This window comes from Littorina saxatilis, linkage group LG16, assembly GCF_037325665.1.
Source record: "Littorina saxatilis isolate snail1 linkage group LG16, US_GU_Lsax_2.0, whole genome shotgun sequence".
Taxonomy (NCBI): Eukaryota; Metazoa; Mollusca; class Gastropoda; order Littorinimorpha; family Littorinidae; genus Littorina; species Littorina saxatilis.
The window spans coordinates 15482530-15493587 of NC_090260.1; the positions used below are offsets into that span (position 1 = coordinate 15482530).

The following is an 11058-nucleotide window of genomic DNA, read 5'->3' on the forward strand; positions in this document are numbered from 1 at the left end:
AGGGAGGGGCGGGGTAAGGTGGTTCAGGGAGGGGCGGGGGTAAGGTGGTTCAGGGAGGGGCGGGGGTAAGGTGGTTCAGGGAGGGCGGGGGTAAGGTGGTTCAGGGAGGGGCGGGGGTAAGGTGGTTCAGGGAGGGCGGGGGTAAGGTGGTTCAGGGAGGGGCGGGGGTAAGGTGGTTCAGGGAGGGGCGGGGGTAAGGTGGTTCAGGGAGGGGCGGGGGTAAGGTGGTTCAGGGAAGGGCGGGGTAAGGTGGTTCAGGGAGGGGCGGGGGTAAGGTGGTTCAGGGAGGGGCGGGGGTAAGGTGGTTCAGGGAGGGGCGGGGGTAAGGTGGTTCAGGGAGGGGCGGGGGTAAGGTGGTTCAGGGAGGGGCGGGGTAAGGTGGTTCAGGGAGGGGCGGGGGTAACGAAGGCGAGTCGTGTGTAAGCATTCGTTTTTCTTGTTGATTCATGGTAACATGGTGTTGATGTTTGAGGTGATACAGGTTTCACCCATCGTAACATGGTGTTGATGTTTGAGGTGATACAGGTTTCACCCATCGTAACATGGTGTTGATGTTTGAGGTGATACAGGTTTCACCCATCGTAACGTGGTGTTGATGTTTGAGGTGATACAGGTTTCACCCATTGTAACATGGTGTTGATGTTTGAGGTGATACAGGTTTCACCCATCGTAACATGGTGTTGATGTTTGAGGTGAGACAGGTTTCACCCATTGTAACATGGTGTTGATGTTTGAGGTGATACAGGTTTCACCCATCGTAACATGGTGGTGATGTTTGAGGTGATACAGGTTTCACCCATCGTAACATGGTGTTGATGTTTGAGGTGATACAGGTTTCACCCATGGTAACATGGTGTTGATGTTTGAGGTGATACAGGTTTCACCCATTGTAACATGGTGTTGATGTTTGAGGTGATACAGGTTTCACCCATCGTAACATGGTGGTGATGTTTGAGGTGATACAGGTTTCACCCATCGTAACATGGTGTTGATGTTTGAGGTGATACAGGTTTCACCCATCGTAACATGGTGTTGATGTTTGAGGTGATACAGGTTTCACCCATCGTAACATGGTGTTGATGTTTGAGGTGATACAGGTTTCACCCATCGTAACGTGGTGTTGATGTTTGAGGTGATACAGGTTTCACCCATTGTAACATGGTGTTGATGTTTGAGGTGATACAGGTTTCACCCATTGTAACATGGTGTTGATGTTTGAGGTGATACAGGTTTCACCCATTGTAACAATCATGGTGTTGATGTTTGAGGTGATACAGATTTCACCCATCGTAACATGGTGTTGATGTTTGAGGTGATACAGATTTCACCCATTGTAACATGGTGTTGATGTTTGAGGTGATACAGGTTTCACCCATTGTAACGTGGTGTTGATGTTTGAGGTGATACAGGTTTCACACATCGTAACATGGTGCTGATGTTTGAGGTGATACAGGTTTCACCCATCGTAACATGGTGTTGATGTTTGAGGTGATACAGGTTTCACCCATTGTAACATGGTGTTGATGTTTGAGGTGATACATGTTTCACCCATTGTAACGTGGTGTTGATGTTTGAGGTGATACAGGTTTCACCCATCGTAACATGGTATTGATGTTTGAGGTGATACAGGTTTCACCCATTGTAACGTGGTGTTGATGTTTGAGGTGATACAGGTTTCACCCATTGTAACATGGTGTTGATGTTTGAGGTGATACAGGTTTCACCCATTGTAACGTGGTGTTGATGTTTGAGGTGATACAGGTTTCACCCATTGTAACGTGGTGTTGATGTTTGAGGTGATACAGGTTTCACCCATTGTAACATGGTGTTGATGTTTGAGGTGAGATATGTTTCACCCATTGTAACGTGGTGTTGATGTTTGAGGTGATACAGGTTTCACCCATTGTAACGTGGTGTTGATGTTTGAGGTGATACAGGTTTCACCCATCGTAACGTGGTGTTGATGTTTGAGGTGATACAGGTTTCACCCATTGTAACGTGGTGTTGATGTTTGAGGTGATACAGGTTTCACACATCGTAACATGGTGTTGATGTTTGAGGTGATACAGGTTTCACCCATCGTAACATGGTGTTGATGTTTGAGGTGATACAGGTTTCACCCATTGTAACATGGTGTTGATGTTTGAGGTGATACATGTTTCACCCATCGTAACATGGTGGTGATGTTTGAGGTGATACAGGTTTCACCCATGGTAACATGGTGGTGATGTTTGTGGTGAGACATGTTTCACCCATCGTAACATGGTGTTGATGTTTGAGGTGATACAGGTTTCACCCATTGTAACATGGTGTTGATGTTTGAGGTGATACAGGTTTCACACATTGTAACATGGTGTTGATGTTTGAGGTGATACAGGTTTCACACATGGTAACATGGTATTGATGTTTGAGGTGTGATACAGGTTTCACCCATTGTAACATGGTGGTGATGTTTGAGGTGATACAGGTTTCACACATGGTAACATGGTGTTGATGTTTGAGGTGATACAGGTTTCACCTATGGCATATGGTAACATGGTGTTGATGTTTGAGGTGATACAGGTTTCACCCATCGTAACATGGTATTGATGTTTGAGGTGATACAGGTTTCACCCATTGTAACATGGTATTGATGTTTGAGGTGATACAGGTTTTACCCATTGTAACATGGTGTTGATGTTTCAGGTGATACAGGTTTCACCCATTGTAACATGGTGTTGATGTTTGAGGTGAGACAGGTTTCACCCATCGTAACATGGTATTGATGTTTGAGGTGATACAGGTTTCACCCATCGTAACATGGTGTTGATGTTTGAGGTGATACAGGTTTCACCCATCGTAACGTGGTGTTGATGTTTGAGGTGATACAGGTTTCACACATTGTAACGTGGTGTTGATGTTTGAGGTGATACAGGTTTCACACATTGTAACGTGGTGTTGATGTTTGATGTGAGACAGGTTTCACCCATTGTAACATGGTGTTGATGTTTGAGGTGATACATGTTTCACCCATTGTAACGTGGTGTTGATGTTTGAGGTGAGACAGGTTTCACCCATTGTAACATGGTGTTGATGTTTGAGGGGAGACAGGTTTCACCCATTGTAACATGGTGTTGATGTTTGAGGTGATACAGGTTTCACCCATTGTAACATGGTGTTGATGTTTGAGGTGATACAGGTTTCACCCATTGTAACATGGTGTTGATGTTTGAGGTGAGACAGGTTTCACCCATTGTAACATGGTGTTGATGTTTGAGGTGATACAGGTTTCACCCATTGTAACATGGTGTTGATGTTTGAGGTGATACAGGTTTCACCCATTGTAACATGGTGTTGATGTTTCAGGTGAGACAGAGCAAGCACAATGGCGAGCCGACAGGGAGATAGCGGGGCCATTCCAAAGACACCACGTCAGGTAGGCCGCTGTAACCGTGTTGTGTTGTCCATTGTGTTGTGAAGTCAGTAGTGTTGTGAAGTCAGTAGTGTTGTGAAGTCAGTAGTGTTGTGAAGTCAGTAGTGTTGTGAAGTCAGTAGTGTTGTGAAGTCAGTAGTGTTGTGAAGTCAGTAGTGTTGTGAAGTCAGTAGTGTTGTGAAGTCAGTAGTGTTGTGAAGTCAGTAGTGTTGTGAAGTCAGTAGTGTTGTGAAGTCAGTAGTGTTGTGAAGTCAGTAGTGTTGTGAAGTCAGTAGTGTTGTGAAGTCAGTAGTGTTGTGAAGTCAGTAGTGTTGTGAAGTCAGTAGTGTTGATTTGACAATGTTGTTGAGTCGTCATTGTTCTGCATTTTGCATCGTGATTTGTTGTGCATCGTGATTTGTTGTGCATCGCAGTCTATTGTCCTCAGCATTGTACTGTTCAACGTATTGCATTGTCCTCAGCATTGTACTGTTCAAAGTATTGCATCGTCCTCAGCATTGTACTGTTCAAAGTATTGCATTGTCCTCAGCATTGTACTGTCCAAAGTATTGCATTGTCCTCAGCATTGTACTGTTCAACGTATTGCATTGTCCTGAACATTGTACTGTTCAAAGTATTGCATTGTCCTGAACATTGTACTGTTCAAAGTATTGCATTGTCCTCAACATTGTACTGTTCAAAGTATTGCATTGTCCTCAGCATTGTACTGTTCAAAGTATTGCATTGTCCTCAACATTGTACTGTTCAAAGTATTGCATTGTCCTCAACATTGTACTGTTCAAAGTATTGCATTGTCCTCAACATTGTACTGTTCAAAGTATTGCATTGTCCTCAACATTGTACTGTCCAAAGTATTGCATTGTCCTCAGCATTGTACTGTTCAACGTATTGCATTGTCCTGAACATTGTACTGTTCAAAGTATTGCATTGTCCTGAACATTGTACTGTTCAAAGTATTGCATTGTCCTCAACATTGTACTGTTTATTGCATTGTCCTCAGCATTGTACTGTTCAACGTATTGCATTGTCCTCAGCATTGTACTGTTCAAAGTATTGCATTGGTTTAAGCGTGTTTTTATTAATTTCTTGTATACATGTTATATACAGTAACAACATTAAGAACGTTAACAAGCAGACTGCTTATGGACACGTTCCAAAACTAATAATCAATACACATTCTGATAACAAGACATGGCGAACAAGTGATAACTTCAACCCTTTTCTTTCAAAATATTTCATAATATTTTATACAAATAAAGAGAGAGAGAGAGAGAGAGAGAGAGAGAGAGAGAGAGAGAGAGAGAGAGAGAGAGAGAGAGAGAGAGAGAGAGAGAGAGAGAGAGAGAGAGAGAGAGAGAGAGAGAGAGAATGAATGCTTTGCTACATCTATTGCTGTCACTGTTAATAATTATAATATCAGCCGAAGCGATCAGTTGACATAACGTAATCTTGTACAGCAGAAAATATTTGTACTGTTCAAAGTATTGCATTGTCCTCAGCATTGTACTGTTCAAAGTATTGCATTGTCCTCAGCATTGTACTGTTCAAAGTATTGCATTGTCCTCAGCATTGTACTGTTCAAAGTATTGCATTGTCCTCAAAATTGTACTGTTCAAGGTATTGCATTGTCCTCAGCATTGTACTGTTCAAAGTATTGCATTGTCCTCAGCATTGTACTGGTCAAAGTATTGCATTGTCCTCAGCATTGTACTGTTCAAGGTATTGCATTGTCCTCAGCATTGTACTGTTCAAAGTATTGCATTGTCCTCAGCATTGTACTGTTCAAAGTATTGCATTGTCCTCAGCATTGTACTGTTCAAGGTATTGCATTGTCCTCAACATTGTACTGTTCAAGGTTGACACGTGACGGCTTATCCCCTCAAGATTGAGCAATCTTGGGAGCACACGCAAACACCCAACTCATTCACTCACCACACACCCAAGAAAGATTACAAGTGGAGATAGACGTCACTATGTATAAAAACTAAAGGAACCACATGTAACTTATAAGCTTTATATAATAAACACAAATTTATGCACATAACATCCACACATTTAACGCGTACACCATACAAATACTACAAACATTGACAACACATGAATTCACATGAAATTATCCTGGAATCCAGTCCTAAGCACCCCCCCTGGTTCTATAGCCTGTTAGTATCCGGCGCTCAATAATGTTGCACCACCCAATCACACGAACACAGACACATACTTTAACAGCGACAGGGTACTTAGCTTTTTAGGGATACACACTGCCCTATACAGGCGCCTTTGTCCTTCCCTCCTAAACACCCCCCCTGGTTCTATAGTCTGTTCGTATCCGGCGCTCAATAATGTTGCATCACCCAATCACACGAACACAGACACATACTTTAACAGCGACAGGGTACTTAGCTTTTCAGGGATACACACTGCCCTATACAGGCGCCTTTGTCCTTCCCTCCTCAGAATGCCGCAGCTTTCTGATTCTGACCCACTAGAAAGGTCCCCGACTGCCTAAGCTCGTCGTACCCAGCTCCATCCTTCAGAGCTGTTCCCCAGATTCCTAGGCATGTAGAGCTGACCAAACCCCTTCCTCTTGCCGTCTTCTGGTGGTCCCGCGTACACTCTGTGTGGAACCTTCTTGTCGGAGTGACCCATGTCGCACTTCATGCGTCACCGTAAACCGCAGTCACCTTCCGACAGCGTTCCCGCTGTCCAGTCTTAACGCCTTCACGTAATCATACGTCCCTCCTCCGTTCTCTCCGGCCAACTGCATATAATAAAACAGCAAGTTAATACTGAACAACACCATCCCTAGCTACCTGGCGTGTATCGATGGTTGTGTTAGTGCTCATCGGTAATGCAACCTTTTAGCGCATAATACCGATGGACATCAAGATCGAATATTACACCAGGCAACCATGTATGGAAAAGGATAATTATTTAATGCATTAGCTATAAAACGGGGCTTTACAATAATATTTATAGTTCGCTTCAACCTATAAACTTATTGTCTTTATTATGACCATATACGCCATGTGATATGTTACAAATAACTGGACAACGTACATTAAATGTTAGATTGTGGTATCCAACTTCACATTACATTACATGACCACGATTGCATGTCGCAACACCCATATCCCTGCACAGGTATGATACATCCCCGCATATTATTACACACTATAATATGAAGATATAACACAACATGATCAATACTATAAGTATACTAAAGTTGTCGGGATGTCGGCCGCCATCTTGGATAATATGTGATTTTTCCATGTGAACGAATATTTAATAGTTATATGCAAATAATTACACACATATTATTCCACTGTACGTTCACTATATATCACTTCCAGACATGCGTTAATATATATATATCCCGAGGCACTCTATACGAATATGTTGTAATGGACCGGTCGATGTCATCCTTATCTTTCCCGTGCACATTCCCACGGATATAACATGTCTCACATTCACCGTGTCCCACAATATTACAACTATACCAAACGTAAGCACAAACAAAACAAACATTAGACAACGACATCTACCCAGCCACAGCAATACGAAAACAATAATTCACCCGCCAAGTCAATAACACAAGCTCAACTTACAACCGCCGGGTGATGTGAGTACTCGCGCCCGCCAATACGTCTGCGACCGTACCGTTGTCTCTCACGGGTAGTACTAACCCATAACCGGGCCTATTTCGTTGACGGGGTGCCAACGTGTATTAACGCGCTGACCTAGAACTATATTAATTCCTTTACTTGCTAAATAGCCTATAGATACGCTATAATATAATTTATGCATTACATTATATTGCCTTACTAAATGAGATGTACATTATTTAGACTGCACTACTGTGCCCAACACATTAACACACTTTGTTTTCTGCAGCTTGACCTGGTTTGTTCACCGCGCGTTGCCGGGTGACTATAGCCCGTTCCACGATTCGGACACAACCTTGCAACATATGCGATGTTACTGGCATAACACGCCTCAAACCAACCCGCATACATTCCACAATAGTGTTTGGACTCCAATAATTTGTGTTGCAAATAGCACAATTATTATATACACTCCAAAATATAACAATTACATCAATTCGTCTATGTACAAAGTCCTATTTTAGCTTCTTCTGCATCTCTAAAAACTCGGGTTGTGACAAAGGTATTGCATTGTCCTCAACATTGTACTGTTCAAAGTATTGCATTGTCCTCAACATTGTACTGTTCAAAGTATTGCATTGTCCTCAACATTGTACTGTTCAAAGTATTGCATTGTCCTCAGCATTGTACTGTTCAAAGTATTGCATTGTCCATAGCAGTGTGTTATCCTTATCATTTCGCTGCAAAGAGTATTGTGTTGTCCATAGCATTGTGTTGTCCATAGCATTGTGTTGTCCATAGCATTGTGTTGTCCATAGCATTGTGTTGTCCATAGCATTGTGTTGTCCATAGCATTGTGTTGTCCGTTGGATTGGATTGTCCATAGCATTGTGTTGTCCACTGCATTGTGTTGTCCATAACATTGTATTGTCCATAGCATTGTCTTGTCCATAGCATTAATTGTATTGTCCGTTGGATTGTATTGTCCATAGCATTGTGTTGTCCATAACATTGTATTGTCCATAGCATTGTGATGTCCATAACATTGTGTTGCCCATAGCATTGTGTTGTCCATAACATTGTATTGTCCATAGCATTGTGATGTCCATAACATTGTGTTGCCCATAGCATTGTGATGTCCATAACATTGTGTTGTCCATAGCATTGTGTTGTCCAAATCATTGTATTGTCCATTACCCCCCGCGGGTTAGGGGGAAGAATTTACCCGATGCTCCCCAGCATGTCGTAAGAGGCGACTAACGGATTCTGGTTCTCCTTTTACCCTTGTTAAGTGTTTCTTGTATAGAATACAGTCAATGTTTGTAAAGATTTTAATCAAGCAGTATGTAAGAAATGTTAAGTCCGTTGTACTGGAAACTTGCATTCTCCCAGTGATGTCATATATTATACTACGTTGCAAGCCCCTGGAGCAAATTTTTGATTAGTGCTTTTGTGAACAAGAAACAATTGTATTGAACACGAAAATGCATAAACATTTTGGATAGCGGGATATAGACCAAGTGATTGTTGATTGTAATCAGAAACATGCAACTCAATAGTAGAAACGGTTGCAGGCAGGGAAGATAGCAGTTTGACAGTGTCACTTCATTTCAATCGCATCATTATTTTCAAGTTAGAATATTCAAAATCAAATACTTTAACACAAAGTGAATGTAAAATTGTGGTTCGTTTCTATGGGCAGGGAAGATAACAGTTTGACTGTACCTATAATTTCTATCACGTATTTTCAAGTTAGAATATCGACTAGTTCAGTGTTATGATTGATAGACCCACTCCGTGTTTGTTGCAGAGGGTTGATGATATGATTGCGGCAGTGATGTCCATGGGCTTTGAGCTTCAGGATGACCAGGATGAAATGCAGTGTGGGAAAATATCCACACAGGAGGCAGTAGACTGGTAAGCAGTGCACAGACTGCACTACTCGCTGTTTGCTCGTGAACCAATGACAGAATGAACGGACAGGGGGATAGACATGGCAATTTGGCATTTAACAACATATTCAGACTGACAAAACCATGTAACCTCTTCTGATAATTGTTTACACTTTCCTGGATGTTTATGCTCCCCATTACATTTGTTTAGCAGTGTTGAGATTAAAGTCTGAAATCAGTACAGGTACCGGGTACATTACTGAAATTCACTTAATGGATTGAAGCTAAGTAGGTCGGGGTATAGTCTTAACGCTGGCTTTGGTTTATTATGGGGGCCAGGAGGCCCCCATTCATCCGGATCATGGGCAGCGCCATTTTGTTGTGAAATACGTCATCAGTTTGTGTACACAGGAAGTTGTGACATCCGTCACCCTATGGGAGGGGTGCAGGCAACATTGTTCATCAGTAGAAAGTTGTGAAATCCGTCACCCTATGGGAGGGGTGAAGGCAAAATTGGTCATCACTGAGTTTGTGTAACACAGGAAGTTGTGAAATACGTCACCCTATGGGAGGGGTGACGGCAAAATTGTTCAACAAAAACATCATAGGTCGAACTGTGCAGGGTCAACCGCAACAAACTCAAACCATTCATATTTTGCTGTATTTGAGTGACTTATATACCAACATTTTTATTTCTTTTTTTCAGCACAGGTGTAGGAAAAAATCATGAACCAAAATGTTATTTGTTTTCTAATTTAACATTTGTTTTTACAAATGTGACCATGGTCTTTCAAACATACAGTGACATTAAACATTGTTATGTTAAAAAAAAGAAAAAAGAAAAAAAGCTTTTGTGCACAAATCAGAAAATACATTGTACATTTTACCTACAGGCCAAACTGTGAGTGTCTGTGGCAAAGCCTGACCCAGGAAATTGCACTGATTTTATTTTTAGATCAGTGAGAAATTGTCAAGAACAGGCGCTTGCATTTGGATGTGTCCAATGATAGTAGGTTTGGTTGTGATCAATCAGAATAATGTAGGAATAAAAAATGTATGACAGTTTGGTATGATGACATGTAATTCACGCTGAAATATAATATTATACATCATGTAATATCATTATGGCTGTTGCCATGACCATGAAGCCCAACAAAGGTGTAATGTTATGTAATTCAAAATACCAAAATCAAGCACCTATTAATGTCGTCTATGCGCCTGAAGATTGAGGCCTTCGTAAACGTTCAACGTTGGCCAATAATAATTTTAACAATGTTGTGTCGTTTTTTATTATGTTTTATTGTGTTGATCAATTGATAAATAATTATGTCTTCCCAACATATTACAAATCAAACAGAAATAAAATCTTAGAGAACTACAATAATTGTTGTTGCCGTCAAAACTTTGCAAGGCCTCAACAACTGACAAAGCTGTGTGTGGAAGTTACCGGTCGATCGATCGGCCCATGTCTGCCAGTAGCGGTTAGGTAGGCCCTATAATACCACTAAATTCACTGTCGGAGCAATGAAGAGTTTGTGGTGTGGTGGAAAGGCGTTCGGCTACGGCGAGAGCGGTCCGGGTTCAATTCCCAGCATGGGGGTATTATCTATTCTTTTGTTTTTGTGTGTGTTAAATTCTTGTTTATTATTATTATTTATTATGAACGTTTTAATGTTTTGTTTTACTCTAATTAATTTTTTTAATGTTTAAAATAAATAATTAATTAATTATTTTTTTTTAAATCCTAGGCCTGCGGCCAGGAGGGGGGAAGTATACCGGTACCATTTGAGAATCAGACCAAATGAGAATTTAACCATTTGAGAACATCCTTTTTTTGTTTCAATCACTACATCGAAGGCCTGCGGCCCGGGGGGGGGGGGGGGGGGGTCACATGGTTTGCTTGTTTGTTTGTTTCAGACCCACACCCAAATACACACATTTCACATTTAAACCATTTGTCGGCCCCCTGTCGATATTTATCGACTAAGTTCCTTGTTAAGGATATTCCATTCGATAATATCCAATCAAGGGGTGTGATCACATTTAGCATGAAATAAGTGTCATAATAACATGACGTTATATTCTGTCCATGCCTGATGACAAGGTAGCCAAACCTCACATTGATACTGGTCTGTGTTTACTTCGCTGCATA

General features: G+C 41.5%; 1 long non-coding RNA gene across 1 annotated transcript in view; it reads left to right on the top strand.

The window, feature by feature from the left end:
* The window catches only part of LOC138950482 (uncharacterized), an 18095-nt gene extending 7325 nt beyond the window's left edge, over nucleotides 1-10770 (top strand). Inside the window, exons 2-3 of the long non-coding RNA XR_011450676.1 lie at nucleotides 3346-3415; nucleotides 8825-10770. This is a non-coding gene — a long non-coding RNA (uncharacterized lncRNA). The remainder of the gene's footprint in view (nucleotides 1-3345; nucleotides 3416-8824) is intronic.
* Nucleotides 10771-11058: the final 288 nt, after the last annotated feature.